Raw genomic sequence first — 22,395 nt, 5'->3', positions numbered from 1 at the left:
AGAACAATTGAGCTTAAAGTCATGGTAAGCATGGTAAGGCTGAACGAGATATCAACTTATGCGGCACGCCAGCGATGGGAGCGTAACCAACTCTGGTTTGGAAAAGAATGAGTGATCACTGTAGCGAGAACGTGTGTAGGCCTATAAGGCGTGCCACTTCCCTGGTAAACATCTATGAGGTTAGGCGAACCCGTTAGACAATAGCAGATGGGTGAACGAGATCTGATGGTAAACCTGCGAGGGTGAGGAGTAAAACAGAAATGGGCCGTCAGCCGTTGGGCATGGACCCGACTCTGGTTTCTGAAAATGATGGGTGGTGAAAACAGAAAATGGAGGCAAGCTCATCAGCCAATGTCGCTGGACATGGAGCCGATGCTAGTGTCGGAAATGGATACGGGGTTAGGCTACTAAAAGAAAACATTTAAGACAGACACATAGGCCTAGTTGGGCGTGCGTGTGTGCAGTGTATTCAGCGAAGCAGCGACGCTGTGGTTACGGCGCTGTCTGTGGTGCTGGCAATCGAAATATCCATGCGCGTGGACCGGGGCTGTTCGAGGCACAGTGGTTGTCCATTCGGAGGAGGCTACTAATAATCTCAGAAGGCAGGTAATAGTTACGTGATCATGAGGATTTGTTAATGAGCTAAACCAGATGGCGAGTGCCTTGGGTGGGTGATGGACTAATCGCGCAGGGTTCCCAGCGAGGTGACCTAAGGAAGAGCTAGTGGCCCTGTCAAACGGATGGCAATCCGATGCGTGCCACAATAATGAGACGAACAGAAAATAAAGCCGACTCAAGAATCAGAAGAATCAAGAATCAAGAGCTTTTATTGTCATTGACAAATAAATTTGACAACGAAATTGCGTTTTAGAATACACTGTACATGTACCCCAGGGCCGCTGCTCATACGAGCGCCGCCACTAACACACCTCCACCACCTAGGCTCAAGTTTAATACACATTGGGAAAGGATGAGGGTAAAAAATTTGTCCATGTCTTCATATTATAGAGTTAACATCAAGGCATAGATGAAAAAAAACCTCATATTTTAGCAAAAAAAGCAGTAGAGACAAACATTCGTATGAACCGGGGGGTGGGGGTGGGGGGGTTGGAGATGGGGAAGGGAGAGGGGTTGCAGATAAGACAGAGGACGCGTTGAAGTTGAGGGAGGGGGGGGGGGGTGGCACTGGGTAGTCCTATCCCCACTGTGCACCAGATCTTATCCGCCTGAGAGACGGCCTTGGCCTGGTCCACAGCAAGTCCAAAACAAACACCAGGTGTCCATTGTGATGGGTAGGGAGGCAGAGTCTCCTGACACTGCTTGTCCTCCAGGGAGAGATAGATGAGTCCTGACCTAGGTCAGGTCGCTGATTTGCTGGGGCGCCAAAGACAGATTAGATTCATGTTTGGGTTATTGCAGGCATTCCTTTTTACTGCTCTGCAGGGATACGCATGTGACTGGCCACACGTCTCAAATACAGATGAATTTCCAACAATTTTGCCTCCAGCCCGATCGATTCAATTTGGCGGTTGTGTGCGACAAGTCCATCAATGCGGCGATCCATAGCTTCGAGGTGGCGTTGTACGGCCACAAGCCCTTCCAACAGTCTGTCCATCGTACGGTGACCAGCCACAGAACTCTCCAAAGCGCGATTCACAACCACATTCTGTGCTCGAACTTCACTGCCCACCTTATCAATCAAGCCGCGCAGCTTGGGGCCCATAATAGCTGCTGCGATCCTCGTACAGTTGCGGTAGATCAGGCCCAAGAGTAATCCAATTCCCAACAAGCCTGTCACCAGAAAGCCAAAGATGTATAAATCTTCAATGTCCTCCACGTCCATCGGAGCAAGACACATGATGCGCCACTTCCCCCACGGGTCCATCACGTAGCCAGCTGCCGATGTCCCGTCTGGACAGTTGGGCTCCCCCGAACCCACTTTGATCTTCGAAAAGATGGTGTCAATTGCGTTGATAGACCAGTTGACCAAATCCATTGTTAATTTCAAATTCAGGAGAAAAAGACAGCGGGAGCCTCTGCAGAGTAAGTCAGACGAAGACAGAGTGCATAGCAGGGAGAAGGATAGGAGATAGGGAGAGGGAAGAGCTAAGAAAAACACGTCCGCCTCCTCCGAGGTCAGAATATAGAAAAACATACAAAAATACAGACTCGTATGAATTACTGCGCGAACTGAGTGTCTGAAACGGACTCAAGCAGGCACAGGAGGCGGACTTTCTTTGGACGGCAGTTTATTTCCTTGACAGAGCAAAAGGGCATTACTGCAGCATCCGAGCCAGGGAATCGCTTTTCTGACTCCAAACATTTTAACAGCAATGTAATAAAATACAATTTACAACTGGAGACATACCTTAACACATAAGAATGGGCATTACTGCAGCATCTGTACAATACAAATAAAAGTAACATTAAGTTCACGAAGAACCGTATGCAACCGTATCCAGAGAAGGAGAGAGGCAAGCAGAATGCGCAGACATGGAATCATTGCGGTTCGGAAAACCGATCAAACATTCGGAATTCTAAAGTACCATGCCACCAGAATACATGCATATACAGTGCCATATAACAGTGATACATAGTAGAGGTAAATATGATGTGAATTCTCATGCATACTTGCATAATTCATCCACAAAACGAACACTATGCTAACACATCTACTGCAGGTGTAGGAAGATGCTAATCTCCCAAAAGATCCTCGTGGTTAATAGAAAATGTAAATAACTTTCTTTACAACTTAGTAAATTTCCTGCATATCCCCACAGCGTGTACACAATTACATCATTAATGAGATACATCAAGTAGACAGTTTACATTGCATTTTACGAAGAGGAAACAATAATTGAAAACAGAGCACATTAAATAGTAAACTTACCCGAGCCAGGGAATCGCTTTTCTGACTCGGCTACGGGAACCCCAGAGGGTCAAAACGCAACAGACCTGCAGTTCTCCGAAGTGCCACAAGGTGTCTCCAACGAACAATATTCTGCTCAATAATGGCAAAACTCATAAAAACTATATATTTCTCAACAGCATTTTCAACTCTGTTACACCCGCCTCCCCTGAATTTCGCCAAATTAGAGCAGCAGCCATAAACTACATGCAGAGGGAAATCTATACAGCGTAAGGAGGGTCGCCAAAAATTACGGCAGCCAACCACAAGGTATCCAAACAGGATGACATGGAGGAAGATTAAAGAATCCCACCAATCAACTGGCAGCAGGGTGCCTTCTACACCCCACAAGACCCACCCCCTCTGTTTCTCCAAGGCCACTACAAAACAAAACAAAAAAAGAAGTGGAATAAGACATAGAGGTCATAATCCACAGTGGGGAAAACTAAGCTACGGAGGACCTAGAAATGGTCTGCACTAATGGGTGTGTGTGAGAAATGGCCTGTCGTGACATTGTCTGTATCAGTCTGTTAACTGGTTTGATAATACGACCAAACCTAGATCTCAGCCGTGTGGGGAAACTGGGATTGTTAGACAACGGACCTGAAGCTACTGTGTCACTCTGTGTGTGACTAACATCGGACCTGTGTGTTGTTACTGACTCCCTGTCATTGTGTGTGAGCGTAAACGTCTCTGCATCTGAGCCACAACTAATGGACATTTTTCTTGAGTCACTGGTAGCAACAGTATTGCCAGTGTCAGGTGCGGGTGTGTAACTGGGGGCAATAGACTGATCTTCTGTGCAGTCCACACTCAACTCCATGTTACTATTAGAGACTTCTCCATTCTCTGATCTCCCATGCAAGCTCTCCGGGAAGGGCGACTGAGCAATCCATTCGACAGTTCTTCTCGCACTGTTTGTCGGCTCTGGGACCGTTGACTGCTGCGCACTGTCGCTGTGCACCTGAAGTTCCAGAGTAGAGTCATGGCCAGGATATTCAGCATGTTCGCTACGCAAGGAGCTGTTCTCTACAGCAGATGAGGCCCCATCATGTGAATCTGAGAACTGAGGAGAGGGTGAGGAATCAGGAGTGCTTGTGCCACCCAAGGGCAGGAAATTCACCAGCATCAACAGGTTCCGGTGGACGACCCTCTCCTGCCCAGTGATCGTGTCCTGAATTTTGTAAGTGTGAGTGTCACTATTTATGTCTACAACAGTGTAGATGGTTGATTCCCATCGATCCGCCACCTTTCTATTCCCTCTTTCTCTCTTGTTCGCAACAAGTACACGGTCACCTACAGCAATGGTTGGGCCTTTCACCCGTCTGTTGTAGAGCACTGTGTGGCGTTGTTGTTCCTTTTTGGCATGTTCCTGTGCTATCAACATGGCGTCCTTCAGATCTTTCTCTAGGGACGCAACGTACTTGTCGTAACTGACTACATCAGGATCGTTCAAGACTGTACGAAACAGCACATCAACAGGCAAGCGTGGAGTACGTCCGAACATTAAATAAAAAGGGGCATACCCTGTCGTCTCATGAACTGTGCTGTTGTACATGAATGTCAGTGTCTGAAGTCGTCTTGGCCAAGTGACTTTGTTGTCTGGGGTAAGGGCGCGGATCATGATGCCGAGAGTTCTATTAAAACGTTCCACACTGCCATTTCCCATGGGGTGGTATGGGGTGGTGTGAGACTTGCGCACCCCAGACAGCTGTAAAAGCTCCGCGACCAGCTCGCTCTCAAAGCTTGGTCCTTGGTCGCTGTGGATCCTCTCTGGGAGTCCATACACACAGAAATATTTCTCCCAGAGGACTTTCGCTACCTGCTTGGCTGATTGGTCTCGGCAGGCAAAAGCTTGGGCTAATCTGGTAAAATGGTCAGTTATGACCAAAACGTCAACAGATTTGTTGTGAGAATCTTCAGCCGACCAGAAGTCGATACAGACCAGTTGGAGTGGCCTGGTAGAAGTAATGCTTTCCAGGGGGGCCCTGTCAACAGGTTCAGCTGTCTTGCTGACAATGCAACGTTTGCAATTGCGGACATGGTCTCTCACATCCCTATCGAGACTGAGGCAAAAGAACCGCTGCCTGGCAAGCCCAAGACTTCTGAACTGGCCCTGATGACCAGCATCCTCATGGACACCCCTCAGGACGTCAGCTTTAAGAGAGCCTGGGACAACATATTGGTGACGCTTGAACACAATTACATCATTAATAAGATACATCAAGTAGACAGTTTACATTGCATTTTACGAAGAGGAAACAATAATTGAAAACAGAGCACATTAAATAGTAAACTTACCCGAGCCAGGGAATCGCTTTTCTGACTCGGCTACGGGAACCCCAGAGGGTCAAAACGCAACAGACCTGCAGTTCTCCGAAGTGCCACAAGGTGTCTCCAACGAACAATATTCTGCTCAATAATGGCAAAACTCATAAAAACTATATATTTCTCAACAGCATTTTCAACTCTGTTACACGTCTGAAAAGAAACACAGCAACAGTGGCTGTCCAACTGGTGCAAAGGTAGTCAAGGATAATCTCGGAAAGGCAGGCATTAGCTACATGAGCCTGAGGAGTTGTGAATGAGCCAAACGGCGGGCGAGCGCATTGCAGGGTTAATAGACAATCGAGCGTTGTTTCCCATGATGTGACCAGGAGACACGCTGTGCAATTGGCCCGGGCAGACAGACGTCAATCCAATGTTTGTTCTAAATAAATGCGAATGCGGATGCGAATGCGGAAACCTCTTTGAAAACAACTGCCACCACTGACCATCGGCGGTGATGCTGTGGAGAGAGTGAGCAGCACCAAGTTCCTTGGAGTGCACATCAGCGACGACCTCTCTTGGACCACCAACACTACATCACTGGCGAAGAAGGCCCATCAGCGTCTCTACTTCTTGCGCAAACTAAAGAAGGCAAGTGCTACACCCTCCATCATGACAACATTCTACAGAGGAACCATAGAGAGCGCCGTGTCCAGCTGCATCACAGTGTGGGGAGGAAGCTGCACGGAGAAAAACAGGAAGACACTCCAGCGTGCTGTGAACACAGCGAAGAAGATCATTGGAGTACCACTCCCCTCCCTGCAGGACATTTACACCATACGCCTCACCCGGAAAGCACTGATGATCATCAAAGACACAAGCCACCCTGCACACAAACTGTTCAGCCTCCTGCCCTCTGGAAAGAGGTACAGGCGCCTCTGTTCCCGTACCACCAGGCTTGCAAGCAGCTCCATGCACCAAGCAATCAAGATACTGAACACTCAACCCACTTTCCCTCCACTGTCAGCCTCTAGCCAGCCAGGCCACTGACAACCCCCCCCCCTCCTCATCCCCACCACCATATCTGCGACTGAACATTCCACCTGCACTACTATATTTGTGACTGAACTTTCAACCTGCACTAACTCAAAACATGCACATGCGCACACACACACACACACACACACACACACACACACACGCACACACACACACACACACACACACACACACACACACACACACACACAAGCACACTGCACTTTCTGCACTAAACTCAAACATACACACACTGACACACAACTCACACACACACACACACACACACACACACACACACACACACACACACACACACACACACACACACACACACACACACACACACACACACACACACACACACACACACACACACACACAGACGCACACCGCACTTTCTACCTGCACTAAACACACACACACACACTGCTGCTGGTGTACTTGATAGACCTATTTTAATATTTATTTTTCTTCAAAATGCTACTATTACTATGTCAGAACGCTATAAAGGACTTTTAGAAAAAGCACAAAAAAATACCTCCTCTTAATGTATGTTCTCTACAAGTCTTCTGTTGTCCAGTCTTGTACTTTAAATGTCTGTATGAGCAATTGTTCCCTTCCTTGGCCACAAGGTGGCAGAGTTGGCATTTTGGACCGGAGCGAATGCGTTCAGAACGTATATCATATGTTACCAAACAGGCAAGACTAAGCTGATTGCATTGTGAGACAACTGAGGGGGGCATTCAATTTTCGGCATTGTTTTGCGTTTGGACAATGGGAGGCAACTTTATTTTGGTTCGTCAGAAACTCGCGGAAATGAACGATTTAGAAGTCGCCAGTTTTTGACACAGATGTTTGTGCTCGGATAGAGGGGCGTTTGCATTGCATAACGCTCCACGACATGGAACCGTAATTAGTTGACAGGCGACCCGCAGCGCATACAGCTCTTCCTCTAAACGTGGACCTGTAACATTTGGTTAGCTTTTCTCCTTTCATAACATTCACATTTTCCTTTGTGCTTGGATAGAGGGGCGTTTGCATTGCATAACGCTCCACGACATGGAACTGTAATTAGTTGACAGGCGACCCGCAGCGCAGCTCTTCCTCTAAACGTGGACCTGTAACATTTGGTTAGCTTTTTTTTCTTTTATAACATTCACATTTTCCTCCGCTTTTCTGCAGTCCACAAACTCGAGTTCACACGTCTGTGTGTAGCCTACGAGCCTCCCTTTTAATATTCCCAGCGAGTTTACTTCTGCCTTTTCAGTGAGTAGTCAGTGTGCGCTGCGCACTGGAACATGGTGCTCGAACTACAAGTAGACAGCTGGGCCATTTGACATACGGTGAGTTAATCGTAGCCTACATAGGGAGGTTCTTTCGTTGACGGGCTCGTACCCCACAGGTGCTTTTCGTTGCGCTCAGAGAGAGGACATGAGAACGCATCTTTCGTAATTGCTTTGCAGTCGTGTGAATTTGGTACACTTTGGCACGGAAGCTCACTGCTTTGTGCCTTGACGGTGAAGCTGGTATTGAAAAATAAGCGCATAATTCACCTAAAGGGTGAACCCATAAGCGCATGATTCACCCAAACGGTTTTATTTATTTATTATTTGTCGATGTTTAGATTCTTTCCCACATGCGCATGATGCTGAAATGGCGTGATACTAAAGGTTGATACTAATACATGTCTGGTAATTTGTAATGTAGCCTACTTCATCTATGTGAAATTTGAAATCATATGGTTCTTTTCCAAATCCAAGAATGATAAGCTTATTATAGCCTAAACTGCGAAAAATTAAGCCATGTCTCGCCATTTTGCTGCCTGCCACATTATTTGGAGTGTCCATGATGACCAATAAACAAAAAGTAGGCTATACGTGCTGGGCTGTGGTGAGTGGGTAACAGCGGGTAAATGTCTGAATAGCAAAATCATGTGGTTCGGGTTCGGTGCTGCGGGGAACCGTTGCGCTTGGATACGCTTTCGGCGCAGTCTGGGAAACAATGGCCTGAGCTGTGGCGCAGGGCCCAAAAAAGGGTTCATACGTGCTTCCGCAACATGTCTAGCCGACGGAGAGTGCAGTGAGCCGAAATATCTGTGGGGTGACGAATGTGAACCACAGAATATAATACGGATACAGCCGAAGCTCATCTTGCATGGCGAAACCAAATGTCAGGATTTAAACACTATGATGTGTCTGTGATGCTATAATGCGCAGACTACCAACGGCTCTTAAGAATAGCCTATGAATTACGTGAGGCCCATGTTAACGGCCGCGCGTTTACCTGCTTAATCTGTAATGTGACTCCTTAACGTGCCGTTAGCAAAAAGGGGTTATACANATTAGGTACTGAGAATGTAAGCCACTGCAGCATTGAGTAGTCTGGGGGTGGCGAGTCGTTACGAGCGCAATAGCGGTGAGGTTGGTGAGGATTAGCTGTGAAGTCATATTCGGTCCGAGCGGCGGCTCGAGTAGCCTCCGTGCGCACGCGGCGCTGTATGCGAAACTGCCTGTGGTATGAATGGTGGTGGATGTGGGCACCAGGCACGGGCACTCCTATGCATCGAGCTGTCGATGCGGAGCCGCCTGGAGATAACCCGCTGCTGAGTATCGTCTTGCGGACGTGCGTAGATCCGGCACGAGCACTCCGGGGAGGTTGAGGGAAAGTTGGGTGGGGAGGGAGCAGCTGGCGCGGGGCCAATCGGAGGGAGACGACCGAGGGCTGCCTCGGCCGGGGGAGGTGGAGGGGGGAGGGGGGAGGGGGAGTAGCGACGTGGTCACTAACGGAGCCGCCTGCAATCTGACGCATGTTGAACTCTGCGTGGTTTGATAAACAAATACTGTAGAGTGGAAGCACTGGAGACTTTAGCTGGAGTCACTTAAGTGGCTTCAGCTAGGTTATGGTCCGAAGGTAGCAGCGGTAGCATTTAAGTCCAGAATAAATCTAAGCCTGTAAAAGTAGGGGCTACCGGGAGGAGGGATGAGTCAGCGGACTGTCTGCTTTACTTTAGGCTACTGTCGGCGAGAGCAAGGTGAATGATGCTGGACGGCTAATGGAGTGGAAGTATGAGGAGGCCTGAGCCTCGGGGTCTGCTGCCAGGGAGGCAGGCGTTGGGCGCTTAGGTGGCGGGTGCGGTATGTGGCGCGGTGGGTGTGGCTGCAGCTTCCAGGCAGTGTTGCATTGCTTGACGTGAGTGGTGAGAAGGGCCTCGAGGTGGAGCGGGAGAAGAGTGTGAGGACGCCGAGAGGAGCGGAGACCGGCCTGGCAGGGCTTGGGTGGTAAAATCTGGCGGTCTTCTTGAATGGTTGTGGTCCAGAAGCCAGGCATGGGTCTGGAGCGAGATTCTTCGATGTTGTTTGATGGCGCAATAATTGAGCTGACGATCATATCCTCCAAGTTTGGTGATGATACGCCATTCACTAAGTTATGAGGTCCTCCTATCTAACATTGTGCTGTCCGGTTCTTGATTATGATTGGCTGATAGCCGTGTTCAATCGTAAACCTACACCTTCCACCTGAAGATTCTATGTGCGTCTAAATTAGACCCAGAGCATATACGTCGGAAATGAGAATATGTTGGGGTAGGGAGAGCACATCTTTGTACCATCATTTAATTCCTGTGATGTTTATCGCCCCTTGCTGACTGTTTGTGGCAGTGTGTGTCTGGCAGCGCGGCGAACGCAAGCACGGCGAGTAACGTTGCCGGGGTAACCACAATCACTTCCTCAACTTGTCAACTGAACATCACAGATTAAATGAATTGTTATGAAAGCGTTTCTTAAAGAAATCTGGTCAGCGATTAAAGCTGGGCTTACACTGTGCGACTTTTGCCCCGATTTGGCACTCGCACGACCTTTCGGGAGTCGGGACGATTTCTTGCTCAATCGCAGGTCAATCTTGAGTTTCGCATCGTGCAGTGTACATGAGGTAACGACAAGCGATTTCGCCTCACGATCGTGCAGTTGCATGGTCGCAAGAAAATCGAAACTGTTTAAAATCCTGGTCGTGGCTCGTGCGTAAATCGTGCAGTTAAAGCAGTGCTACGACCCGATTTTACACTTCACATGCACAAATTAATAGGGCCGTGCGATTCTCGTTGAGCGCAACCTCATCTCCACCTCAGGTGCTCATGTTCCCTCCTCTGCAGTCCGGGGAAACATGCCTGTTGCGTTGCACAGTGGAAGCATTTGCCTCGCATCCAACTGTCGGCTCGTATAGTGTGAGGACGTGAGTTGTGAGATGTGAACCTTTAAATAGTGAAATTCCATCGTGCAGTGCGAGCAGGAGCTTAATACCCACGAGTGAAAATATCGCTCAGTGTATTAGTGGTGTGGATGGGCACTGACCTCACGATCCGATTCGATCACGATTCGGGAGGTAGCGATGCGATTCGATTCTATGCGATCCGATCTGATCCTATCCGATCCGATTCTACAATGCATGGCAATGCATTACATTTCTACTGAAAGCAAAGCAAATGTCAGCCATGATGAGGTAATACAAGTAGTCAGATACTGAGCAACAATTTATCTCTTTTCTGTATCAGTCTTGCAATGTTTTGAGGTGCTTTTATTTAATTTAACATTCATTTGCTCCCGAAATATCCATGGAAGTAATTGAAATGGAAAAAAATTGCCGGATCGATTCTGGAACTTGCCGGATAGATTCTGGATCATCCATGCCCCGCATTGGATTGGATCATCGAATCGATCATTGTTTACACCACTACAGTGTATGCCCGGCTTAAGTGTAACAGTGTTAGATAAGCAATTAGCCACTTGAGTCCGTGGGTTATGCTCTATTGATAACAGGCAAGGGGACGTTTACGGCACTCTGCTTCGCATCGTGCCCCACTCCCCTTGGCCGTTATCAATCAAGCATAACCCATGGCCTCTCGTGGCTTATTGCTTAATTATCCTCCATTCAATGTCTGAAAAATGCATGAAGGACATATTTCTTTTGCTTAATCTTTTAGTCTAGTCGTTATCCCCATAGGCCCTTATACTGAACCCAGAAATGTTGAGTACCCTAAAGTTTTATTGCAGAAATGTCATCTATAGGTCAAATGAAGGGGATTTAGCTTGGTTGCCCTAAGTTGCACTTTGGGAAATGTGCATAATTAGCATAAATATATTGTTAATTTAAGATTACTATATATCACCTTGAAACTTTCTCAGTTGACTACTGATGAAAAGAGAAAAAAAAATGTATTGGATTTTTTTTTTATTTTGATGTGAAGATATTGATGAGGGCATGAATCATCAATTATGCACTAATTTTCTTACACACAAAATCAGCTTTTCATGGTAAAACCAGACCCAATATTATTTTTCTGTGGGCAAAATATGTATATTTCAGGGTTGGGTTAGTGAATACCTTTTGAGGACCATGTTCAAGAGGCAGTTTTGACATGTACCGTACATTACTTGGGTGTTTCATGCTAAACAGCCATAGCCTACTCTATGCATGAACGTACATACAGTGAACAAATTCAAAAGAGCTACGTATACAAACATCATACAATTGTATCAATTAATCATTAATCAATTGATCGTTATGACATGAATCAATAATTTGCATCCCTCATTACACCATTCAAAAAGTTTTGGGGGGACCTTATCTTACTTAACAACAAAAAAATAAACTTTCACAGTTTATAAGGATGAATAGAAGATAATGAGACTGAAGAGAGTGTCAAAACAGAATATGGAGATGGTGCTATGTGGTTGTTCTAAATGTATTTACATGTGTGCGCTTGCTTACACAATGGTGTACAATAATTAATGGATTGGCTCTCAGTAATTCATATCAAACATATTCTATCGGGCTCAGGTTAGAACTCTGTGCCTGTCAATTTTATCCACACCATACTTTGTCATCCAGGTCTGTGTGCACCAATGCACAAACAAGGTACAGAGTCTTGTTGCAAGAGGAAGGGGCCTGCTCCAAACTGATTCTTCAAGGTTGGGAGCATGGAATTGTTCAAAATGTTTTGGTATCCTGAAGCATTCAAAGTTCATGTCACTGGAACAATGGGGCCAAGGCCAACTTCAGAAAACAACCCCACATCATAATTTCCCATGCACCAAATTTCATACAAAGCACACCGTAATCCTTCTCCTGGCATCCTCCAAAACCCAGACTTGTCCATCAGATTGACAGATGGAAAGACCTGATGCATCACTCCAAAGACCTCCAGAAGTCTCCAATAATCCAGTGGCAGTGTGATTTACATTATTGAATCTGGAGCTTTGCTTAGCACTTGGTGAAACATGACTTGGTAGCAGCTTTGTGGCCATGGAAACCTGGACCATGAAGCACTCTGCACACTGTATTTGAGCTAATCTGAAGGTTATTCTACACTGCATACATGCATGCTGTATACATACTATGCAGTAGTAATAAATATACTCTATATATAGTGTATACTGTATGGGGCAATTCCTTAATCTATCCATGTCAAAACATCTTCTTGACCAGGTTCCTCAGAGGGTTTTCACTAATTCAACCCTGAAATATAAAACATTTACTGACAGAAAAGTAATTTTGAGTCTGGTTTTACCATGCAAAGCTGATTTCGTGTGTATGCAAATTAGCGCATAATTGATGATGCATGCTCTCATTTGCATATCTAAACATCAAAATACAGAAAACATCCAATACATTTTTTCTTGATAATAATAATAATGAAAATAATAATAATAATTGTATTTGTATAGCACTGTATCATACAACGGATGCAACTCAAAGTGCTTAACAAAAAAAAACAGTTAGAGATGGATTTAAAAGGAGAGGAAGAGAGGAGAGGCAGAGATAGCAGGAAGGCAGAGGAAGAAGAGAAAGAAATAGATTGTAGAGTCATAAGGTCAAGTTAGGTTAGGACCAGGATTCTTAGAGACGTAAGGTCCATAGTGGTTGGGTCTAGCAAACGTCATAGATAGTCACACTGAAATTGGGCGCTCAGACATCAGTGGTGTCCTTAGCAGCTTGGCATCAGTGGACCTGAGAGCTGAAGCAGGGGCATAAAAAGAGAGCATGTCAGAGATATAACTAGGGGCAAGTCCATTTCATGCTTTAAATCTTCTCTCAACATCAGTGATCAACTGAGAAAGTTTCAAGGTGATATCTATTATTTAGTTTTTCAAGGCTATTCACCAGTAGTTGTCCTTACTTTAACAATATATTTATGCTAATTATGCCAATTGCCCAAAGTGCAACTTTGGGCAACCAAGCTAAATCTCCTTCATTTGACCCATAGATGACATTTCTGCAATAAAACTTTAGGGTACCTAACATTTCTGGGTTCATGAAATCACGACTAGACTATCTGATGACTTTTCTTAAATATTTTGTGTCAAAGTGTTTTTCCTAAGTGCAGTACACATTTAGGTTACATCCGTGTTCCTTAAATTATTTATTATTATTATTATTATTATTAGTGGTGGGCCGTTATCGACGTTAACGTGCTGCGATAATGTTAAAATATCGCACGTTAATCTATTCTCAAAATATGAATTTTGGGTTTGGTGATGCGCGTCACATACAGACGCTTTCAGACTGCCCTCCAGTCGCTTCGCCTCTCCACCTGTTGCTCAGCAGACCTACTAAATATGAACAGTGTTTGCATGCTGTAAACCAGGGGTCCCTAAACTTTTTTCTCTGGGGGCCACATTATCGTTCCTGACTGTGATCAGGGGCCGGGATCAATCATATGAGCTGTATATAGGCCACTGTTTGTTATAGCCATAATTTCTAGCACGGCAATCGCCATTACACGCTGAAGAAGGGTTCTGAGATGAATAGACAGAAAAATCTGAGGAGTGCTTCGCTTCCTTCATTCATACTTTCTAGCACAAAATAGTTCATCATTACAAGTGATTTGCAAAAGAAGTTCACATGTTTTTCAATTTGAAATATAACAGGTATTACTTTTAATTTCCAATAACTATATAAAAAGAGTAAGGAAAGGTTAGAAAAATATGGTGATTGACATCGGTCATACAATAGAAATGGTAGGCCTGTTTATATTACAGTGAGATGAGAAACTATTAAGACAAGAGACTTCTGGTGATTCACACTAAGTTAGTGAAAATTAAATTGTAGGTAGGCCTGTTGATAAAATAAATGTTATAAATATTTATTTTGTTTATCTTTTTTTCTGTGAGGATTGCTTCTTTGGGCCGGTTCAAATGGTGAGGTGCAGAGAGGTGGAGGGCCGGTCAAAGGGGCATGGCGGGCCGCATCCGGCCCCCGGGCCTTAGTTTGGGGAACCCTGCTGTAAACATTTACTCTCTGCTGTGGTAGGTGTTGACCAGGGCATCCGTCACTCGACTGCAACTACTCCAGCGTGGGGCGATCTAGCTGGCTTACAATTCAGAGTAACAAAATGGCAGACATACAGCGAGCATACTGAAGTTTCATAAAGTTAAGAGAACAATCATAAGTCTTACACAATTTACAACAACGTACCTGCATTCATGAAAACAAATATACATGACCAGGGCATCCGTCACTCGACTGCAATTACTGCAATATGATTAAAAGAAGAAATACGGAATCAGGACCTTGGTTTCACACCATGCTGCACATCATAGCAGGGTACAAAGCATGTGAACACAGAAACACGACAGTTCGATTTATAACAAGTTTACATCGAGTTGAAAAATTACTTTTTCAGAGAATCATTTAATACTGCTTATCTACATTCATATTCAGGAAAGGACTCGTAGTCACAGCACATCCATTCAATAAAATAGAATGTTTTACCCGGAGCGCTACTTAACACTGCTTACCTCCAGCGTGGGGCGATCTAGCTGGAGGTACGGAGGGCGCAAGCACCCAAGAGGCACGAACGCGAAAAGCAGTCGTGAAGGCCCATGGTCAACTAAGATGAATGCGGTACAACATGCAAAATAATTCCAAAAACCAGTAACATTGTGAAAACAGAAAACAGATTTTGTGAGGATTCACTTAATACAAAAAGAGTATATTTTAACTCCGTTACACGACTCATGTCAGACGGTAATACACCTCGCGGTTGCTGCGCTTGATATAGCCAACCTCGCGGTCGTCGCGCTTGACTGTTTTTTTTTTTTTGTTTTTTTTTTTTTTGCAAACTGAATTAATTTGGAGTTGTAACTCCGCTGGCATTCTAACGCAGAGAACAACTGTCAGGTTTAGGCCAAATCGATGTGGGCCAGTGCTTTAGGGTCTAGAACTAGCTCTAGAAATCTAGTAGCCTGGCTCTGACTTTGCTGACCTGCTGCGCAGCTCCTTCCTCTCTAAAGGAGCCGCTGCCCTTTTTAACAGTCAGTGGCAGATTCATTCTCTCTCTCTCTCTCTCTCCATTAGAAATGCTGAATTGTTGAGGTCATTTTGTTTAAATAGTCTAAATGTTTGATAGATTTATCTGTATTTGCCTCTACAATTTATAGCACTGTTCATTTTGAAATGTCAGTATATTATGACTGTAAATGCTTCCTAACATATTCGAAACACTTTTCAAATATTGCAGTGATTTTTTTTTCATCACCAAATATCAACCATTTTTTTGATGATGAGATGCATTTTGGAAAAAAGAGATGTGCTCTGGTGTAATGCGCCATCTTAAGAAAATACCTAGGTTTTTTGTCGTCATTACTTCGCTAGCGTGCCTATTCTGAATGAGCCATTTTGATATAGATTAATCTAGATTAATTTCATAATTACAGTGAAATTAGTCTAGATTAAAAAAAATTAATCTATGCCCACCCCTACTTATTATTAAAGTATTAAACAGTGCTGGACTGGGATCTGAAAATGGCCCGGAAATGTTTTGACACCTGAGGGCCCAGCGCCTGAGCCTCTATCTATACACTCTATCGGTGTATAAAAATAAGAATAAAAAGATAGATAGATGGATAGATGGATAAATAAAGTGTTCATGTCATTGTTACAGAGAAGATATTCTTGCCCACTGGAAAAAGCTGCTGTGAACCCTCATGTTCCTTTCATCCTGCTTCTTAAGTTCTGAGTATGTTTGGGGGGTAGGAGATAACGCGCACCAAACCGGTTTGTCTAGTCTAGGCATAAACTGAGACTCATCAAAAGAACCTAGGATTGTCATTATGTCTGACAGAGTGGGGTATTGTTTCCGTGACACTCGCCATTTTTTTCACCACAGCAAAACCAAGTGACCGCTTTGTATTGCTTAGGCTTCCAACATAGGCCTATACATTGGCAACACCAAAGTTGCACACGCTACCATGTTTCACAGCAGGTTATGTAAAGTGAGCGGCTGCGTAGCCAGCGATTCCCAAACAGTAGCACACGGCTGCGTCTTACTTAAACATCTGACTACCATGCAATTCAGATGTCTTGTTAATGACGTGACATGCCATTGCAGAAGCAAACGATTCCAAAAACACGTTTTGTTTAAAAAAAATCATAGTTGCACAAGCAGTAAAATTGTTGAAAAGGCAAAGGGGGATGCCGTAACACGGAATTACAAGACATCACTGGTCGTCCTTGTGACAGCTGACATGTCAAGAGAAATGGAAAATTATAGCTGACGCAACAATACAAGAAAAGATTATGAAAACAAATCAAATCTGTACATATTTCTGACCGATTTGAGCGAATGGGGAGGGAGTGTCAGGCAATAAATGGGGGAAACGCCAAAGTAGCTACAGTATATCACGGAAGTGAATACACCCCCCTCACAGTTTTTGCCGTTTTTGAGTATAGCTTTTCATAGGAAAGCATTACAGAAATTTCACTTGGACACAATGATTAGTGACCTTTTAACAACATATTTAACTGCTTAAATTTCTTGTTCACTCAGAAAAAAACAAAATACAGCCATTAATGTTTGAACATGTACTCACAAAAGTGAGTACACCCCAGATTAAAATCCGGTAGAGAAGGGGCTGTGTTGGCTCGAATCGTCTTGAAATGAAACAAAATGAAAAGGGATGAAAAGGGAGATCATCTGTGTGCGTTTCAACCTTTCTTTGCATTGAACTTTTACATTTTGAGTCTGCATCTGGCTTAAATAGATTGGTGTGAGATTTGAATGCAATCCTATGGAGAATATCATGATCTGCTTCAGTAGTCACAGTGCATGTTGACATGCATGTTTCTTTTAGGTGTATTTCAGATTTCCAATGTTGACAGCATCCATGCATTCCCAAACCATGTCAGTCCCACTACCATGCTTGGCTATTGAGAGGATACACTTTTACCACCACACATGCTTGACACCATCTAAAGCAAATTTGTTTATCTTGGTCTCTTCAGATCACACGATCACATGATCCATATCCTTGGTCTGTTCATCTCTCTTGACACCAAGATAAACAAATTTGCTTTAGATGGTGTCAGAAGTAGACATTTATGTTACTTGAATTGCACTCAGAGACTGCAGACCTCCACCAAGGAGGTTCAGTTCATTTGTAAACACATTTGTAGCATGATGTCATCCAGCAGATTTATACATACCATAGTTGTGTTCAGATAAATGAACCGTCAAGTTGTAACCAAATTATATATATGTCTCTTTTATAATTTCCATGTCCTCTGGTTAGCTGTGGTTTTGGTATTGACAAAGTGATTGTTCATTCTGTGATTTGCAAATGCACTTGGACCTATTGAAGCTCAAAGGTTGGTATACTGTATATTGGTCACATTGTTATAAACATTTTTGATGATTGGCAGCATGACCTTTCATTACAATTAAAACAAAAAAGGCCTGGGGCATTAATGCATTAATTTTGATTAATTAATCACACAAAATTGAATGCGATTAGAAAAAAATAAATTATTTTAACGCACTATAATATAGCTACATAGTTCTGATTTAGACCAGTGTGGAGGGCAGCATTTCGCCTCATGGTGACCATGGAGTTCTCTCTTCTTTTAAAAATGAACAATATTTTTAGATGAAGCTTATTTATTGCCATTATTCAAAATCCATGTGAAAAAAATACTTTTCACTGTTCATTAATTAATTAGATTAATTAATTTCAAAGTCTAAAAATTATTTCAATCAAAAAATTTAATCGAGTCCCAGCCCTAAAAAAAAAAAAAAAAAAAAAAAATCAAAGATAATATTGTTCTCAGCCAACAGAACATCCCTCTCAGATTCACATTATAAGCACGATCTTTCATTACCATAGTATGTAGCCTATAGTGCAGTGGTCCCCAACCACTGGCCAACGAACCTCTTCGAGACTTGGTCTGACCAAGAGCATCACAATTAACATTTCCCAAACGGCATTTCCCAAATGGCCTTCCTTGGTTTGCTAATGATTGTTTGCTTCCCAACAAAGTGGGAGGAGTTTGCGGGAACTCAGAGAGTACTTGCATTGCTCTTGACCTGACTAGTTGCAACGCTGAAGCTGTTGCGTCACTACTAGAGTGCATTAATAGGCCTATTTCATATTTGTAGTAACAAGACAACATAGTGTAGGCCTACTTTGTGGGGTTCCTATCACTTATTGAATGTGAATGAAATGTGCAAGTTAATCATCCAGGCACCAACGCTGTGTTACAAACGCTTTGCTGCTGCTAGCGGAAATACAAATAATATCTACTCCTGATATTACCGAATATTAGACCGAATATAAGACGATCCTGAATATAAGACGACCGCCCATTTTCAGGCTCATGTTTTGGGGAAAAAAGTTACTAAGACTAAATTTTGTTTCACATTGGAAACTTCTTTCAAAATGCAATTTTTAATTTGTTGGGAAATCTGAGGCTTTTAGATAGAACAAATTTCACAATACAGCCGTCTCCAAAAGAGTTGTCACCTATACATCTGTGTAGAATAACAGCTAATAACCTGACTTTCAATTAATCACCTGCTTTTAGAAGTTACTCATATGAAAGCTACAACCCTTCCAAATTAAAATGTATGTACAAAAATAAATTTCATGCACCAAAGAAAGATTGACCCTTTAATGAACACAGACAGGGCAGATTTTCACAAGACAAAAGTTGTGTCGCCTATCGAACATAATGTGAAAATGAGCAGATAAGTCACTTCAAAACACTTCAAATACACAGATCAGGTGTCATACTTAATCACTGATTCACTCTCACCTCTCCAGAAAATCAACTTTGGCCTTAGGTGTATGTTTAGGGTCATTGTAATCATGGAAAGCAACACAATGAAAATCAATGGAGTTCAATGAGAGATGGTGACATATTTGCTATTCGTAGAGCAATACATTTTTAACTTCATGATTTAATCAATGATAAAAGCCCTCACACACCAGCAGCATGCATGCAGCTTCACATAAGAGCTGTACCTCCCGTGTTTGACTGGGAGGGTTGCAGCTTTCATATGAGTGACTTTTGAAGCCAAGTGATTAAGTCATGGGTGAGCGGTTAGGGCGTCAGATTTGCATCCCAGAGGTTGCCGGTTCGACTCCCGACCCGCCAGGTTGGTGGGGGGAGTAATCAACCAGTGCTCTCCCCCATCCTCCTCCATGACTGAGGTACCCTGAGCATGGTACTGTCCCACCGCACTGCTCCCCATGGGGCGCCACTGAGGACTGCCCCCTTGCACGGGTGAGGCATGAATGCAATTTCGTTGTGTGCAGTGTGCAGTGTTCACTTGTGTGCTGTGGAGTGCTGTGTCACAATGACAATGGGTGTTGGAGTTTCCCAATGGGCTTTCACTTTCACTTTCACTTTAATTTCACTAATTGAAAGTCAGGTTATTAGCTGTTATTCCAAACAGGTTGATAGGCGACAACTCTTTTGGAGTCTTTAGGCTACAGCCGCCTGGGCCAGCCTGTTCTGAGTGCGGTCTCGACAAATCGCCGTTCATTCTTTTTCCGTTGGACTGTAGAAACCGAACGTGACCAAAATCTGATTGACACATTGCATTTGAAACCCATGCGCTGCCAGCACCACATTGACATTAGAAGTTCGATTGGTATTCATTTCGTACCAAGGGTAAAACTCTTAGTGAATTTATAGGCCTATGAACAAAGAAATCTCTTGCCCTTACCATTATTCTGTGTTGTTGCATCGTTGTGAGGCATATCGTCAAATAGCCACCGATTGTCAAAAGGCGCCGCTCTTTCGCGCACATAGATGACCATTGATTGGCTGATGACAACATTCGTCAAATCACCCTTCATTTCTTTAGTTTCAAGTGGTGTTGTCGAGTGACCAGAGAGAACAACCAAAGCTTTCCTGATGAGACTGTAAAACCGCACACAAATAAAAGCAGAGCAACGAGCTGCAATTGACAGTTGTGGTTTTCCATGTTACCAGTCATCACACACTAACCATTACAAAAGGATTAATTAAGATTTCACTAATGCTAAAGCAAGAGTTTACAAACCGTTGCCATACATGCCTATTAGTACATGGTAATGGTTAGGTGGTAGGAGACAACAAAGAGATAATGTTTTTCATAAATAAAGGAGGGTTATCTGACATTTTATGGTTTACTAAGGCTTAGCAGAAAGTTCAATCACCATAAACGAATCATTAATTAACAGTACTTAATAATGACCAAGAAATGCATAATGATTAACTCGTGATTCACTAAGGGTTGACTAATGTTAAAATAAGGCTTAACTAAGGCTTAACTTTGCTTAGCAAACAGTTACATCAGCACACACAAACCATTTACTAACGGTAGAAGTTAATGATTAAGAAATGAGAAATAATACTTACATAATGACTAACTCGTGATTCACTAAGGGTTAACTAACGTTAAAATAAGGCTTAACTTTGCTTAGCAAACAGTTACATCAGCACACACAAACCATTTACTAATGGTAGTAGTTAATGATTAAGAAATAACAAATAATACTTACATAATGACTAACTTGTGCTTCACTAAGGGTTAACTAATGTTAAAATAAGGCTTAACTAAGGGTTAACTTATGCTTAAAAAGGGGTACTTATTATAAAGTGTTACCCATGATGAAATCTGGAGGAAATACTGTTACTAATATGTAGACGTATGTGATTTAATAGGGTGGACAGTCATCATTGCTTATGCTCTGAAGTGAATACACCTATAATGTAAATAACAAGGTTATGGGAACCATATGGGAACGATTAGGGAACAAACATGAAAAGCAATAAAGGTACGGTGAGAGAACGGCGAGGGGATGGAATGGGGACCACACATATATAGTTCTGGGAACTGAAATTAAACTTTCCTGGCAACCAAGTGAGAACCGAATCAGACGTATCCAAAACGTATACAGAACCGAACTGGAACCAATGGCTGCTTGGTTTCTACTGTAACCAAAGGGAATGTTTTTAAGTGGTAGATTTTGGTGTGGTAATAACTCTAACCTTTAGAGCAGTGTTTCCCAACCAGGGGTACGTGTACCACTAGGGGTACGCGAGCAGGGGGTACTTGGAAATATGTTATTATTATAACAAATGTATGGAGCAGTCACATCAGGACAGAGAAAGCGATATAGAACATGAATTAGGGGGTACTCATAGCACAACAAAGAGGTTTAGGGGGTACGCGAGACAAAAAAGGTTGGGAAACACTGATTTAGAGAACCAAAAGTCAAACATTTTCTTTAAGTTCTCTGTTAATAGGGGGTGCCCGTCCATTCGTCAGTTTGACACAAGCCGTACCAACGCGGCAGATCGTCGTTAACGGACTCGCAAAGCATGTTGGGATTCCGTCACGGCAAGCGTGGGTCAGGTCCGGTGGCACGTCAAAAAGTTGAGCTCTCCCGAAAGTTATGCAAATAGCCACGGCTGACGGACTGCGTTACCCAATGACTGTTGAGCACATAAAGATGTCCCATGATACCTGTGGTCATCACGAAGGTGCATTTTCCTCCGTAAAAGTAGATTTTTGACATCTATTGAACTTTTGGATGTACAAAATATAGACCACAAGCATTTATGTTGCATGTGCTTATGATGCCTGGGTTCAAATTATTATGTTCGATTTCGACCATAAGCATAACAACACAACAGTATGCTGTGTGTGAAAAAAACACATGTGCCGAGGTCGATAAGAGCATATTGAACTGTAATTTAGGGGCAGTTGGTTTGCTATATCGATAAAATGTAGATTGATACACTTCCTGTAGCTTATATAACTCCCTGGCCACGCGGAGCTGTAGTAGCAGTGCGTCGACACTGGGGTATCCAATACGTCGGTCTGTGTTAACATAACGCAATAATGGACAGCGGGC

This window comes from Engraulis encrasicolus, unplaced genomic scaffold, assembly GCF_034702125.1.
Source record: "Engraulis encrasicolus isolate BLACKSEA-1 unplaced genomic scaffold, IST_EnEncr_1.0 scaffold_29_np1212, whole genome shotgun sequence".
Lineage (NCBI taxonomy): Eukaryota > Metazoa > Chordata > Actinopteri > Clupeiformes > Engraulidae > Engraulis > Engraulis encrasicolus.
Note: the sequence above shows the minus strand (reverse complement) of the source record.